Source organism: Lepidochelys olivacea (assembly GCF_965140295.1).
Source record: "Lepidochelys olivacea isolate rLepOli2 genome assembly, chromosome: 4".
In the NCBI taxonomy this organism is placed as follows: Eukaryota; Metazoa; Chordata; order Testudines; family Cheloniidae; genus Lepidochelys; species Lepidochelys olivacea.
The window spans coordinates 70,367,718-70,384,317 of NC_140414.1; the positions used below are offsets into that span (position 1 = coordinate 70,367,718).

The 16,600-nt window shown below is 42.9% G+C and overlaps 1 long non-coding RNA gene across 1 annotated transcript; it reads right to left on the reverse strand.

Annotated features, from left to right (window-relative positions):
• Nucleotides 1-10,699: 10,699 nt before the first annotated feature.
• On the reverse strand, nt 10,700-16,365 carry LOC311519157. Its single transcript, XR_014711212.1, has 3 exons — nt 16,268-16,365; nt 14,138-14,190; nt 10,700-11,398 (listed from the first exon to the last, which is right to left on the reverse strand). It is a non-coding gene; the product is annotated as an uncharacterized lncRNA (long non-coding RNA).
• Between the last annotated feature and the right edge of the window lie 235 nt (nt 16,366-16,600).

Consider the following 16,600-nt stretch of genomic DNA (forward strand, 5'->3'; position numbering starts at 1 on the left):
TAGAAGTTTTTAAGGTCAGGCTTGACAAAGCCCTGGCTGGGATGATTTACTTGGGGATTGGTCCTGCTTTGAGCAGGGGGTTGGACTAGATGACCTCCTGAGGTCCCTTCCAACCCTGATATTCTATGATTCTATCAACATAAGAATGGTCATACTGGGTTAGACCAAAGGTCCAACCAACCCAATATCCTGTCTGCTGACAGTGGCCAATGCCAGGTGCCCCAGAGGGAGTGAACCTAACAGGTAATGATCAAGTGATCTGTCTTCTGCCTTCCAGCTCCATCCTCTGACAAACAGAGCTGAGGGACACCGTTCCTTACCCATCCTGGCTAATAGCCATTAATGAACTTAACCTCCATGAATTTATCTAGTTCTCTTTTAAACCCTGTTATAGTCCTAGCCTTCACAACCGCCTCAGGCAAGGAGTTCCACAGGTTGACTGTGCGCTGTGTGAAGAAGGACTTCCTTTTATTTGTTTTAAACCTGCTACCCATTAATTTCATTTGGTAGCCCCTAGTTCTTACGTTATGGGAACAAGTAAATAACTTTTCCTTATTCACTTTCTCCACACCAGTCATGATTTTAGAGACCTCTATCATATCCCCCCTTAGTCTCCTCTTTTCCAAGCTGAAAAGTCCTAGCCTCTTTAATCTCTCCTCATATGGGACCCGTTCCAAACCCCTAATCATTTTAGTTGCCCTTCTCTGAACCTTTTCTAATGCCAGTATATCTTTTTTTGAGACCAGGAGACCACATCTGTACGCAGTATTCAAGATGTGGACATACTATGGATTTATATAAGGGCAATAAGATATTCTCTGTCTTATTCTCAACCGCTTTTTTAATGATTCCTAATATCGTGTTTGCTTTTTTGACTGCCGCTGCACACTACGTGCAGAGCACTATCCATGATGACTCCAAGATTTGTTTCCTGATTAGTTGTAGCTAAATTAGCCCCCATCATATTATATGTATGGTTGGGGTTATTTTTTCCAATGTGCATTACTTTACATTTATCCACATTAAATTTCATTTGCCATTTTGTTGCCCAATCACTTAGTTTTGTGAGATCTTTTTGAAGTTCTTCACAGTCTGCTTTGGTCTTAACTATCTTGACCAGTTTAGTGTCATCTGCAAACTTTGCCACCTCACTGTTTACCCCTTTCTCCAGATCATTTATGAATAAGTTGAATAGGATTGGTCCTCGGACTGACCTTTGGGGAACACCACTAGTTACCCCTAGATCTCCCCTGCAGCAAATTAAGCCCGTTACCTCTTGTCCTACACTCAGTGGACATGGAGAACAATTGATCACCATCGTCTTTATACCAGCCCTTAACATCTTTGAAGAGTGTATCAGGTTGCCCTTCAGTTGTCTTTTCTCAAGACTAACATGTCCATTTTTTTTTTTAAACCTTTCCTTATAGATCAGGTATTCTAAACCTTTTATAATTTGTGTTGCTTTCCACTGGACTCTTTCCAATTTGTTCACATCTTTCCTAAATTGTGATGTCCAGAAATGGGCACAGTACTCTAGCTGGGGCCTCACCAGTGCTGAGTATAGTGAGACACTTATCTCTTGTGTCTTACATACAACTGTCCGGTTAATACACCCCAGAATCATAGTAGCCTGTTTTTGCAGCTGCATCACATTGATTACTCTCATTCAGTTAGTGGTCTATTATAATCCTTAGATCCTTTTCAGCAGTATTACCACCTAGATAATTATCCCTCATTTTGTAGTTGTGCATTTGATTTTTCCTTCCTAAGTGATGTACTTTGCACTTGTCTTTATTGAATTTCATTTTGTTGAATTCAGACCAATTCTCTAATTTGTTAAGGTCATTTTGAATTTTAAACATGTCCTCCAAATGCTTGCAACCAACCCCTCCCAGCTTGGTGTTATCTGCAAATTTTATAGACATACTCTCTACTCGTATTTTAATTAATGACTAGGATAAAATAGTACTGGACCCAGGGCTGACCCTGAATGACCCCATTAGATGAACCCTCCCAATTTGACAGCAAACCATTGATAACTACTCTTTGAGTATGATCTTTCAGACAGTTGTGCATCCACCTTGTAGTAATTTCATCTAGACTACATTTCCCTAGATGGTTTATGACAATGTCTTGAGGAACTATGTCAAAAGCCTTACTAAAATCAAACTATATCACATCTACTGCTTCCCCCCATTCATTAGGTCAGCAATCTTATCAAAGAAGGAAATTAAATTGGTTTGGTATGATTTGTTCTTGACAAATCCATGCTGACTATGCCTTGTAACCCCATTATCTTCAGGTGATTGTGTAATAATTTATTCCAGTATCTTTCCAGGTATTGAAGTTAGGCTGACTGGTTTATAATTCCCTGGGTCCTCCTTGTTCCCCATTTTAAAGATAGGTACTATGTTTGTCCTTCTCCTGTCTTCTGGGTCTTCTCCTGTCCTCCAGGAGTTCTCAAACACAATTGCAAATGGCTCCAAAATTGCTTCAGCTACTTCCTTAAGTACCCTATGATGAATTTCATCAGGTTCTGCTGACTTGAATACATCTAACTTATCTTAATATTTTAAATGTGTTCATATGTCTTACAGGCCCTCTTTTATGAGTTACTTAAACCAGACAAACCAACACAAAGTATCTGAACTACATAGTTGTTCAAAATACATTTGGAAATCCAGAACTTCAGTAGTTCAGAAATATATATTAATGTTATATATGGGGTGAATAAAGTTGATGAATAGTTTTTGCTAATTTCCAATTGTTCCAATTCACTTTGCATGTAATTGAGTCCTAAAAATGCAGCTTTTCACAGACTGCTGAGATCCCACAGGTTGTGTTTTTTGGTTTTCTCTGCAGATCCTGTTGTAAAATCCATTTCCAGCTTTAGAGTGTCACACATCTGAAATCTGACATGTAAGTGCCCAGGCTGCCCTCTTTGGTAATTTGGCTTGTGAAAAGAACAATGGGAGGAATGGAGCATATCACAGAGATTTATAATATACACAGCTATGCAAGCACAGATGCACACCAGACAGATGGGGATGAAAGCAGCCATTCAATATACCATCTATCTCAACTTTCAGAAATGAAACAAGGATCAATATTGGGTCCTACACCTATAAAATCTTCCCATTTAATAATAGAGTCATGGCAGAGGGAGAAGTTGAGACAGCAACAGATTGGTAGCTGGAAGTCAGATCTGGTAGATTTTGACCCTGACACGATCTTCTTACTTTGGTGACTCTGAAAGCAATTTCCTATGGCTTTGGGTCTACCTTCTCTCAGCATGACCACGCAGCAGAGTACCAGGAGTGGGACCTGGAGGACTGGAAGTGGTAGTTGCTCAGCAAGAGACATAAGCTTCATCTTACCACTCTGCTGCCAGAGGTCAGTGTCCTACAGCTGGTGATGCAGGTAGCTGTGTGGCCTACGTGGTGGAGGTAGTGGAAGGTCCTGGAATAGGCACGTCACTCAGCTACATCCCCAGTAATAGCTCTGATGACCCTATCCCTAGGTCCTACCACTGCAGTTTTTCTCCTCCTGCAGTCCACAGAAATGCAGCGGCTGCTACGAAGGCAGTTATTTGAGGAGGAGTTTGACTTTTGAGGCAGAAGTATGGTGCACTGGATCAAGGAAAGCAAGTTTGAGTATAAGCAGGACATATTGGTTATTATTGCTATCTGTGGCTAAGCTGTGGAGCAGATAGATGAGCCTGTGTCCCACAGGACCCCAAAATATGCCCAGAGCTTATGTGATCTGTACACTGACTCATGGAGAATATAATACCTTAAAATTTGCCAATCCCAACATTAACAAAACTGAATGTAAAAGCACAGGGTGCTCAAAAGAGGCAAACTGTATGTCAGAATACCCTGTAAACCCACCTCACCATAACAAAACTATATTTAAATGCGATGATGGGGGAACATCAAAATATCAGAGGCTGGATGCTTATTCAAGGTATCTGAACATCTGGAAAATACTACTTACCCTGTGACAACTATCGCAAATAATGAACATGCAATGCCCCTATCATTACAGAACTTTTCTTCTGATTACAATAACTATTTTAAAGAGATAATAACATTTCATGTAATTAAAAAGATGCATCATATTTAATCTTAATCTTTAATCTTTAAACTTATTTAATAATTTTAAACTTCTATTAATTTTAATTCCCATAAAATGCCATTACATTTAGGAATGGTAAGAAAGCTTAAAAATATTCATAGCAGCCACATTAGAGTTGCTACTTAGTCCAAAGATATTCCCAATAATTGCTTTTGCATTATGTCATAAATATGTCCTTGCCACTAGTAGTTGTTAGTATTATTATTATTATTATGAATATTTGCAGGGGTTTTTCTTTTGCCAGCACACCATTCATCAGCAGATAAATATAAAACAAGAATATTTTGTTCCATGTTTTTCTTTAATAATTCAGGTTTTAAAATATAATGTTAAAAAGATCAAGTTAGAAAGTGAAAGCTAACTAACTGAAAATAAATTGAACATTTATTAGACACACACTTCTTCATTTAGATTCTACACAATAGGCTACCAGTGGTAAGATGGAAAAATAAATCATATAATTTTCAGAACATTTTGGTTTTATAGTTCAGAGAATTATCAACTTTATTTATGGGATATATTAAAGGTGATTTATTATATGATTCTACAAATAATGTTTAACAGAGTAATAAAAGCACATGGATGACCTTCATCTAAAATGTACATATGAAAAGGTTCAGTTCTTTTAGGGATGGCTGTTGCTATGGTTTATCTGCATCAGTATAATCACCCTTCATTTATACAACAAATACTGTAGTATTGCTCAAAATTATTCTTCCAATAGTGTGTCGTATAGTTTCAGGTAGCAGTAAAAATAAAATATAAACCACCCAAACATATTCATATGGCTTTAATAACTTGATTAGACTGTTTTGGTGCAAGCAAGAAAAATTTTTTCCCATAGCTGGAATATTAGCATATGTGCCAGACATGGAGCTGCTATGTAATAGTGTTCTGAGTACTGAAATATAACAATTGTATGAACCCTGTATTGTGACCAGATGAGTGAACGGATATTATTGTATTTTGGGTTATTTGAATTTCCTTTATGGATGTATTGATCTTCCTTATATTGGGGTAATGGATTGTTTATTATATGCCTATAATGTGTGAATTCAGTGGGGTCTGTGCATTAAGGTGAGACAGTGACACTGGTAAAACTATTGTGGCATTTACATACTGCTTGTAATTATTAGAACTGGGAGCACTGACTGCTGGAGGTCTGAAAGGACAGGAAACAGGAAGGGGTGGGTGGGAGTTGAGGAGGCAGAGTGAGAGCTACCGAGGGTGCAGCAGCAGCTTGGTAAAGAGGTTTCCACTTTAAAAAATAAAAGTCCTGTTGAAGTTTGTTAGTACCTCTCCTGGTTGCTACAACAACTATATGAGTATAGTTTGTTTTGAAGATATGTTTTCTCTGGAATGCTTTCGTTCTAAATAAACAGTAAGTTGCTTTAAAGAGTCTGCCTGATCACTGATTACTACTGCCAGTGCCCCAGAGGCAACAGAACTGCAGATTGTGAACCTAAGTCAGACCTGCTCAGGCAATCATGACTGATACACAGCGATCTATAACCCAGGGTCTGATCTGAGAGTGGGAGAATTGCATGATTACACTCCAGAATAGATGACAGCTAGAGACCTGACAGGGGTTTCACTGTATGGGACCAGGGGAAGGGTCAGAAGTGCACTTTCCCTAGTAACTGTGAGAGCATTCAGAAAGTTTAATTTTGCATTAACAAGTATTCTCTCTGGAAGCATGCTACGAAAAGAAAGTTGAAGCCATCTGTCGAAATTAGACCTTTTTTATAAGGTCTTCACCATTTTTCATCTTCTTTCCTGTCGGTCATTTTTTTAGGTTGAAGATATCTATTTAGTATTTTAAATAGTTTACTTAAGAATCTAGGGTCTTCTTTGTAATGAACATCACGCTAACTTAAAGGAGACATATTTGAAAGCTAAGACTAGTGATGGAATGTTGTGACCAGAGTGTGGCTTCATATGGGAGACTCAAGTCCTCCAGTTATTTCAAAGCCCCCAGCTCCAATTAAATCCAACCTGCTCTCCCTATCCTGTTGTTACAGATTACCATTTTGTGACAGTAAATGCACTACAGGGGGATAAAAGAGAATTCCCTGGTGAACCTGGAGAGTAGTGAGTCATTCGTGTTGTGCTGCTGGGAGGGAGAGTTATGACTAGATTATTTGAATGGTAGTGTCAGGAGACAAGGTGGAAATGGAGCCATGGCCTACACATCAGCCCTCATAGCTGGACTCACAGGCCAGGGGAGTAGCTTGCAGCCTATAAAAATCCCTCTTGGGCAATGTTGTTCTAACTGCCACTGATTCAGTGCTGGCCTTAAAACCACAACCTACCTTAAATGTGTACTGTGTGACTTTACTTTCCTCAAGGCAAATTGTGTGAGTTGATGAAGTTCTACACTGTGCCCTTTACCCTTTATTATTTATAAGTACAAATCTCAGATACTGGTGTAAATCCAGACTAACTAAATTGACTTCAGAGGAGTTACTCTGAATCTACACTAGTGTAATAGACCAATCTTTAATACATTTAACAAGAGTGTAAGTTAATTCAAGTAATAAATAATTTATTTTTAAAGTGTCTGTCATCCCCAAGTATCCAGTGAGAAAAGTGGTGTTTTCTCAATTCTGTTTTATTTTTAAAAAAAGTGGAAGTGGGGAGCCCTGAGCATTAGTGCTGAGAAAAAAAAATCAGAATTTCCATCTCAGAGGAAATTCTGATATTTCAACATTTGTGTTTTCCTAAATCAGAGCTAAAATTTGAAATATTGAAATTTTCCACACACGGAAAACTTTAAAAAAAATTCAATTTGGAAATATCAGAATGTTCTGAAACTAAATGTGTTGACATTCCAGAATCAAAATATTTCATTTTGGTTTATTGAACTGAATCAAAATATTTTGTTTCCAGTCAGTTTGACATTAAACTACATCTGCCTAAGGTTCTGTGTTGCCTCATGGGAGTTTTAGTTCATGGGCCTCTTGTCTTCATATTTTCCTATGGGCTGGGCTCCATTGGTTCTACTTCATCACCTATGAGGCACCTGCAATCATGTGACTCCCACAATGCAACATGTGCCCCAGTCAGAGGTTGAGACTCTGGTGCCCTGAGGGAGACAGAGTTCAGTGAAGAAGCTTGGCCTCTATGGGAGAATGGTGATACGAGGCACCTGAACTACAACCTCCATGAGGCACTGCAGCACCATGGGCAGATGCAGTAATGTTGAATCAACTAAAACATAATATTTAATTACATATTCATGATGGGAAATCATTTTTTTTTGCCAAAATCAAAATTTTCCTGTGGAAACCTACATTTTTCATCAAAAAATCATTTTGATGAAAAACTCCCAATCACCTCCAGTGAGCATGTCATAGGAAGACATTTTGTACCCTGCCATATCTTTCAATTAAACTGATATGCAAATGATATACCAGGATCACCTCACACACTACTGAAATGTAGTGGTTGTTTAATCATGTAAGCAGTACTGCAGAACAGCTAGAGCAGGAATTGAAGAATACTATAGCATCCTTGTAACAGGATTCTTCCATAATTCAAAAAGGAAAGAGAATTAACAAAGGCAAAAGCACATCACCTGTTAATCTGTTCAAATATTTTTATTTTCTCATAGAGGAATTGACCTTGTTAATTCTGTTGGTTAAGAGAAAGGCCTTGATAGGCATGAATATTAGAAAATGCAGTACTGATTGATGTAAACACTAGAATTTAAAAAAGTACAGGGACTGTAAACTGTATAGTAAAGAAGAAATGGGAAATAACAAAAGTATGCTATAGAAGTGTGTTCTCTGTGGACCTATGCACTGCAGTAATTATGGAAGAAAAATTTCCATTAAATAAGTATTGACTTGTGCACTCTGATACTGCTGGAATCTGAATATTTATAATTTTGGCATGCTCATAATTTAAGTCCTTCATTCTCTTCTTATAATCTTGTTAAGCCTTATGTGCTCATCTTTCACTTTTAATTTATTTAATTTGGGTTATTGCTTAACAGCAATAACTAGATAACAAGTAACATGGAATTGGGACCATTATATTTTGTTTCCATTTTGTATATTTTAGTGATTGCTAGTATCTGACTCCTTGTCAACTGCAATTTACTGCTCTTTCTGTAATTAATTTAAATTTCTGTGTCTTTAAGAAAACAATTAAAAAAGGGATTTTCAGCATTCACCATAGGATTTACTTTACCTTTTGAAACTTCTGGTTTAGAGCTGGACATATCTCAGTATATGTAATTAATCATCATCTGCACTGGGTTGTTTAAGCTTAGATCCAGCATGTTGCAAATTACGTTAGCTGTTATTCTCAAACACATTTGAGGATGAAGTGTTATTGGTAATTCTTTTTATTGTTGTCCTCCTTTTCTGGCATTCTACATGGGGACAACCTTAACCAACGCAGGGTGTGAGTCCACCTATTTGGAAATAAGAACACAAAGTACTCTTTATAAAGGCAGCAGTATATAAACAACATCCCAACTGTGCCTTCTCACTTTTCAACTCCCAAAGTTCACGAGGGATGGCTGTAGGATGACAGAGGATTGCAACTAAGGGAATTATCAGTAAGTCATTTATCCCACTGGTAAATCCTCTCTGCTTTCATTTTACAGAGAGGCAGCCATCATTGACAGTTGATGGAATCTAGGAAGCAATGTTCTGTAGGATATGGCAAAAACATAATTTGTCACTAGTTCACAGTGTCTCTTTTAATACATTGTGGCCAAATGTTACAACTTCAGCTGTGCATAGAATAAACTACTAATGCCATATGATTACCAAGTTGTTCATCTTACGAATTTCATTGGCAGATCCATAAGCACAAGAAATTGCCACAGTTCTAACAAAACAGCATTTAACTGAAATGGAAGTGACAACAACGATGGGCTCTTCCATCAGACCAAAATTTTTTTTGTATTATTTATTTATTGAGGAAAGTTTAGCTGGTTTACATATCGTTGTCATGTAAATATCAAAGACAAAATGAGAATTACAAAATGAGCTTTTGTTAGTGATCTCGCTGGAAACCTGGATATGCAGAAACACTGGCTGTGATACTACTGTCCATGTTACTATCCGTGAGGCTGGATAAGAAACCTCCTAAGGACCCTAAGGAAGGACTACATTTTGAGTGCTGCTGTAGTATGAGCAGGTTAGATGTTGCTGATTTTGACACGTCTATGCTAGGATCTCCCACTTCTAGGAGAGGAAAATCTACACATATACAGTTGCTTTAATTTTAGGGAGAAGAGGAGTATGGGGGACAGTGATTGGGGTGCCCTCCCCTCCATACACATGTGTGGAGAGGAATGGAGAGCAAAGGTTGGAGATGAGACATTGTGGGTTAAATGGATTTAATCTAAACTAAATCACAAAGAATTGGCAGATCTTATTATTACCTGAATCTGATAATAAATTCACTTCTTAGATACCTTTGATTTTTATCACTATCTGCCACATCGGTTGGCCTTTATAGGATTCTAGCAACTCCACAGAAATTGTTGAACCTAGAATTCAAGCCCCACATTACAGCACATTCACACAGACAAGAAAGGACCAAAGATTAGGAATCTGGCTGGGATAACCAAGGCCTTCCGCAACGTGGTATCCAGGCAAATGACCACTGTTGAACTTTAAGAGTGTGAGTAATCTCATTGAAATAAAATATATAAACAACTGAAAAACCTAGAATCATAGGAATAGCTTTCTCAGAATGTGGCGGTTCAATGATCAGACAGAACACAGCTTTATGCAAGCAAGCAGGCTGGTCAGTGGAGATGGGCTGTTCTGCCCCCCCGCCTTCCACCTTCTCCTTTTATTATATTTCTCCCCCCTAAGCATTACACACTGCTACCCAAAGGAATGTATGACGTTGATTAATATACTTAGTTACCATCCTTTATCTACTACAATCCTGGTTCTCAGGCCTTGAGCCCAGGCTAAGAAAGCCTCCCACAGTTGCTGTCCAAACAATCAAGTTCTCATGGTTCATATCTAGCCCTTGTCCTTGGATAGAGCAATGTGTGCATTGCTTCTACAAAACAGTCAGGGTGTGCCCTGCCTGCTTCCAGGTGGAATAGCTAAATATGAACCCTTCATCCCCCCGTTTTTTATTTAAAGATATTTGGCCATCTCATGGTAGCCGTCAATTTGTTTTGTCATGCTATTTAACTCCCAGACAGACAAGGACATAACCTGGGGAGCTTTCCAGGGAGAAATTTTACAAAGTCTTAACAAGGAAGGAATACATTGTACACAGCAGCAGCAAAAAATAAGCCCAATGATTACAAACACAGAATAACCAAAAAGCTCAACATCTGCAATACAATCATCTGAAAGGGGTACACTTCTTTTACTACGGTTGTGGCCAGCAAAAGGCAATATAAGTGTCATTCTACTAAGACAGCAAAGGGTGCCATCACTTAAATTTGCAGGAATATAATTAAAGGTGCATGAACCGCAAGTAAAAACCATCCTGATGGTAGGATGATATGGCCATAATTATATGAAACATTAACAGCATGGGAACAATTTAAAAGGAGTTAAGAAATTTTTCGACAGCCCAAGGGCACCTTTGTACTAGTGCAGTTAACTACATGCGCACAGGTGACATTGTGAGCCCCGGCCGGGTACGGTGTGTGGAGGGATATAGCCGTGCGAGGCAGAGTATAGTTGGCCGGGCCCCAATTAGCCATGCTAGAGTACTGGGAGGAAAGATTCGCATAAGCAGAGAACAGTGTCTTATTCTCCATCTCCTCAGGGTGATGACATACTGGAATAAGGCATGTACCTAACAAGTCTCCGGCTGCTACAGAATTAGATAAACAAAAGTGGGTAACATTTGCTATTGAAGCCAATCTTTCCCATATGTTATATGTCATTCGGGCTCGTAACGGGGGAAGCGCTTCCGAGCCAACCCCTACAGGAAATAGCAGGCACAAAAGGCACACAATCATCACAGAATTAGCAGTGATTTGGGTGAGAATTGCCACAAACAAAGTTTCAGGAGTCTCTGGCTGTTGATCTGCTGCCAGTCTTCGTTGGGCCGCGGCGACCAATGCTTTTACTGCTCCCCATGTCACGGGCCGGTTTGGGACACTACGTCTCCTCCGTTTCCGTCCCGTCGTTGTCGACTCGGGGGGCAACGCGGTCTCCTCCAAGGTCAGCTGAAACTCTGGTATGGGATTCGACAGCCCCTGGTGCCATGCCATGTTGTTTAAGTGCCGGTCGCACACACCGAGCTGGAACCCACAACGGTCCTGCAGGGAGAGACACAGCAGCATATCTCCGACCCCAAGTGATTAGAGGTACTGGGCCCAGCCACTGTGGATCGGGCAGCTGACGGTAAAAGACACGCGGTCTTTCCAGTACCTCAGATTTGTGAAAATGTCGATCCGCAGGGGTCTGCTGATCTGCATTCAGTGTTAAATTATTTAAAGTAAACAAGATGATATGCATTTGTTGTTGAATGTCTCCTAAGGTTCGGAGACGCAGCTCCCCTTGTTTTAATTGTTTATCTAGCAAGGTTTTGAGTGTGCGATTGGCACGTTCAACAATGGCTTGGCCCGTGGAATTATAAGGGATTCCGTGTTTAAGATGGATGTCCCAGCGGGCACAAAAGGTGGAGAGGGCTGCAGAGCAGTAGACTGGGGCATTATCTGTTTTAATTTGGCAGGGGCGACCCATAACAGAAAAGCAGGCCAGCAAATGGTGAATAACTTTGTTAGTGGCTTCCCCACGTTGTGGGGTTGCCCAAAGGAAGCCTGAATAAGTCTCAACGGAAACATGTAAAAACAAATAGGGGCGAAATTGTGGCACATGAGTAACATCCATCTGCCACAGCTGATTTGCTGCGGTACCTCGGGGGTTAACAGCATAAGAAAAAGTAGGAGCAGCAGCAGCACAGTGGGGGCAGAAATGAACAATGGAACGTGCATGATCAGCAGGAATGTGAAACTGCTGGGCCAAAACAGAGGCAGACTGATGAAAAAAGGCATGGCTTTCAATGGGGTCAGAAAAAAGGGAATTTACCTGACCACGCAACGCGCGATCGGCACGTGCATTGCCCTCAGTGAGTGGCCCAGGCAGAGGGGTATGACTGCAAATATGAGCAACAAAGTAAGGGAAATGACAAGTGTCAAGAAGGTGCTGCAAAAACAAAAACAGGCGAAGGAGGTCTGCATCAACCTGAGGGGTAATGAGGGCAAGGGATAAATGATCAATTACCTGATAAACATAATGGGTATCCACAATTAAAATAAAGGGACAATCAGCAAAAAATTGAAAGGCCAAAATAACAGCAGCTAATTCTGAACGCTGTGCAGAACGCCGAGGCAGTGTAAAACGAGAATGCCAACGAGGGGGGTCACCCAACTGATAAGTGACTACACCTCCGTGGGGAGAGCCATCAGTAAAAAGAGTGACAGTGGAAACAATGGGTTGAGAGCGGCTAAGACGATGAACAACTAGGGGCACCTTTTGGGTAATGACCAACAGAGGATCTTTTGGAGGATTGTAAGAAATCTCTCCCACATAATCACAAAGAGCAACCTGCCAGGCCAAGGAGGTGTGGCACAAAGAGTCAAATTCAGTACAGGACAAGGGGAGCACAATGGCAACTAAATCAGTGCCAGTGAGTTGCACTGCACGGTGGCGGGCTTTACGAACAAGATCAGATAGGGCATCTAAATACGGATAAATATTTCGAGGAGGGGTGGATGAAAGGTATAGCCATTCTATAATAGAGACGGCTGTGTCTGTACGGGGTACAAACAGAGCCGCAGTTGGCGTATGAGGGGTGGCAAGAAGAACCAATCGTAAGGGACGGACCTCTGGGAGTCTGTCCACAAACTGCTGACTCAATGCTGCATTGATTTGTCGAATGCAGGCAGTATGCTTTTCAGTGATGGCAATAACTGCACCAGGTGCACGGGCTCCACACAGGAGCTCAAACAACGGCTGCAGCATTGAAGTGGGGAGACGAAAGTAGGGCCGAATCCAATTTAAATGGCCCAAAATCTGTTGTAATTTAACAAGGGTTAGGGGTTGAGGTAGAATTAATTCCGGACGAACCGGAGCAGCATAGGTTTGTAAAACCTTATATCCGAGGTAGTGGTAGGGATAAGAGCGTTGGATTTTTTCTGGTGCCACTAACAGGCCATTTTGGCCGAGAATCTGAGATAAAGATTCAAGCTGTTGTGCCGTGACCCGGGGACCACTTAGCAAAATGTCATCCATGTAATGGTAGACCTTTAGCGAAGGGTACTGGGCACGGAAAGGGGCAAGGGCCCGATCCACAAAAAGCTGACACAAGGTTGGACTATTTTGCATCCCCTGGGGCAAGACCTTCCACTGATACCTTTGAGAGGGTTGCTGATTATTATATTGTGGCACCGTAAATGCAAATTTTTCGCGATCTTGAGGGCAAAGGGGGATGGTGAAAAAACAATCTTTTAAATCTAACACACAAAGTTGATCGGTTTGAGGAATTAAATTTGGATTTGGTAAGCCAAATTGCAAGGTGCCCATAGGTTGGATGCGTTTATTTATTTCCCTTAAATCATGTAACAGCCGACAAGCACCCGATTTTTTCTTAATAACAAACACCGGGGTGTTCCAGGGACTAGTGGAGCTCTCCAGTCACTGTGCTTGCAAATGCTGCTGCACAAGCGAATGAAGTGCTTTTAGCTTTTCTAGAGGGAGGGGCCACTGGTCAATCCATACGGGCTCTAAGGATTGCCATACCAAGGGTAATGCGGAGGGCACGGTGGGTGAGGGAGGGTTTTGGGCCATCAGATGTTAATATCGAGGGTGGTGTCTAACTTTGTAAGTAAATCACGGCCCCAAATATTGAGGTGGACAGGGAGCACAAAAGGGCGGATAGTAGCAAGGGTACGGCCTCCCGGTTTAGAGACCGTGACCCAAGACAAACTTTGGCGCCCGGGTTTACTACCCCCGATCCCCCACAATTCTCTAGAAGGAACCGTAGGCCAACTAACCGGCCACTCCAGATCACGAATCACCGTAACGTCAGCTCCAGTGTCCACCAGCCCTGTAAAAGGAACATCATTTAAGAGAAGTGTTAACTGAGGTTTCGAGGGGCGGACTGACATTGTCAGAGCAACAAGTGGAGAAGACGCGCTGTGAGACGGCGAGTGAGACAACGTCAATCCAAAGCCGCCTCCGCCCCGAGTTCAATCCTCGGCAGCTGGCACCTGATAGGGGACTAAAATCAATTGTGCAATTGACCATCCACGCGGGAGCGACTGTGGAAGATGAGTCCACACCTGAACCTTAATAATGCCAGTGTAATCAGCATCAATGCCCCCTGGAATGACAAAAAAGCCCTGTTTCCCAGCATGTGAGCGAGGGAGAACAAGACCTACAAAGCCGGCAGGGAGAGGTCCCGTCACCTGTGTAGGTATGGCACAGACCTCCCCTGGCAGCCGAAAGTCAGTGTCCTCCTGCATGATCAAATCAAGCCCTGCACTTCCAGCAGTCGCCGCCCTCATAGAGTCTACGGATTTTAAGGCAGAGGAGCGGTTGTCTGAGTAGGAAACACCCCCGTTTGGCCCTGGGTTCGGGGGGGACCCGTCGCGCGGTTTCCCGACCCGCTACGACACTGATTAGCCCAGTGATAACCTTTCCCACACTTGAGGCACTTCTTTGAGGGTTGGGCTGGTGCCTTAGATGAGCGGCACTCCCGCTGAAAATGACCCTCCTTACCACAGCGGTAGCAACGCTTCCCCTCCTTCCCAGTTTTTCTCAGGGCAGCAACCAGAACTCCAGCCTTGTGGGCTTGTGTGCCAATGTTCTGGCACGCCCGCAGCATGTCTGAGAGCTCTAAAATACCAGAGGCTTGTGCTGCCTGGAGAGCACGGCGGCAATCCTCGTTTGCATTTTCAACTGCCAATTTTAACAGGAGCTCGTGAGCTGCCTCAGTGTTATCCACCTGTCGGAGGATAGCCTCCTGCAATCTGTTGGTAAAATCCAAAAAGGACTCTGAGGCACCCTGACGGATACTGACAAAGCTTTTGGTAGGCTTGCCTGAATCTGGGACCTTCTTGAAAGCATGCTGGGCACAGGTGGAAATAATGGGGAAGACGGCCTGAGGGAGTTGAGACTGCATCTCAATAGTAGCAAACGGGCCCTCCCCTGCCAAATGCTCATAAATGATACCGTGCTCTCTATGTACCTGAGCTTGGCGTTCTGCCATCTGCCGATACTCACTAAGCCAAATAACATACTGACTGGGTGACAACATCATGCGCAGCAGCGTTTTCCAATCCTCAGGGATTAGGGAGTACCCAGTACCTATCCCTTCAATGAGACCACGCACAAAGGTGCTAGTCAGGCCAAATTCACGAATTGCTTTCTTTACCTCTCTAACCACCGAGTATGGCAAAGTGGTCCAGGTGCCCACGGGGTTGCCCTGGTCATCATTCTGCCAGGTCACCGGGCAAACGGAGACCAGATCAGCCAGCTCCTCCGCTGTAAGATCTGATCGAGCTTTTGCTGCGTGAACCATTTGTTGCACCAGCGAAAGCTTCTGAGCAGATGCAGATGACCCTCCGGGGGGCCCCACGGGGGGAGGGTGATCACACACCGGCTCCGGTGGGGAAGGCCAGGGAGGTGGTGGTAATAGAGGCCCTGGGGGGCGAAGCAGGGGGAGGGATGGTTGCAGGAGCGGACGGGGGTGGCGGGATCGGCAGCCCCTCTGTTGGTGCTGGAGAGGGCCTTTCCGAGGCGACACGCTGTGTCGCATCGCCAGGAGGGGGGATGGCTGCAGGAGCGGACGGGCGTGGCGAGATCACCAACCTCGCGAGGGAGGGTCTGTCTGAGGCGACACGCTGTATTGCGTCGCGGCAGAGGTGCCAGGCATGTAAAGCCTGCACGGGCGCCCGAGGCTCTTTGTGCAATGTCTGGCCGCTCCCAGTCCGCTAGCTTAAGGCTTCCGGCTTCAGGATACCACGGGCACTTGGCACGCACCTCCTGTAGCAGGAGAGTAAGTGCTCGAGCCGGGCAGTCATGCTGAGCCTTACGCAGCAAATTACTGCAGCTCATTGCGGTGTTGCACTTGCAAAGCAGAGAGGGAGCTTCCCATACTTACCACAATGAAAAATACTCACCGGGATCCACGAAGCGGATGAGTGACGCGTCTGAAACCCTTGCCGGGCGAGGTGAGTGCTGAGGGCCCCACGTTGGGCACCAGTTGTGGCGGTTCAGTGATGAGACAGAACACAGCTTTATGCAAGCAAGCAGGCTGGTCAGCGGAGATGGGCTGTTCTGCCCCCCCGCCTTCCACCTTCTCCTTTTATTATATTTCTCCCCCCTAAGCATTACGCACTGCTACCTAAAGGAATGTATGACGTTGATTCATATACTTAGTTACCATCCTTTATCTACTACAATCCTGGTTCTCAGGCCTTGAGCCCAGGCTAAGAAAGCCTCCCACAGTTGCT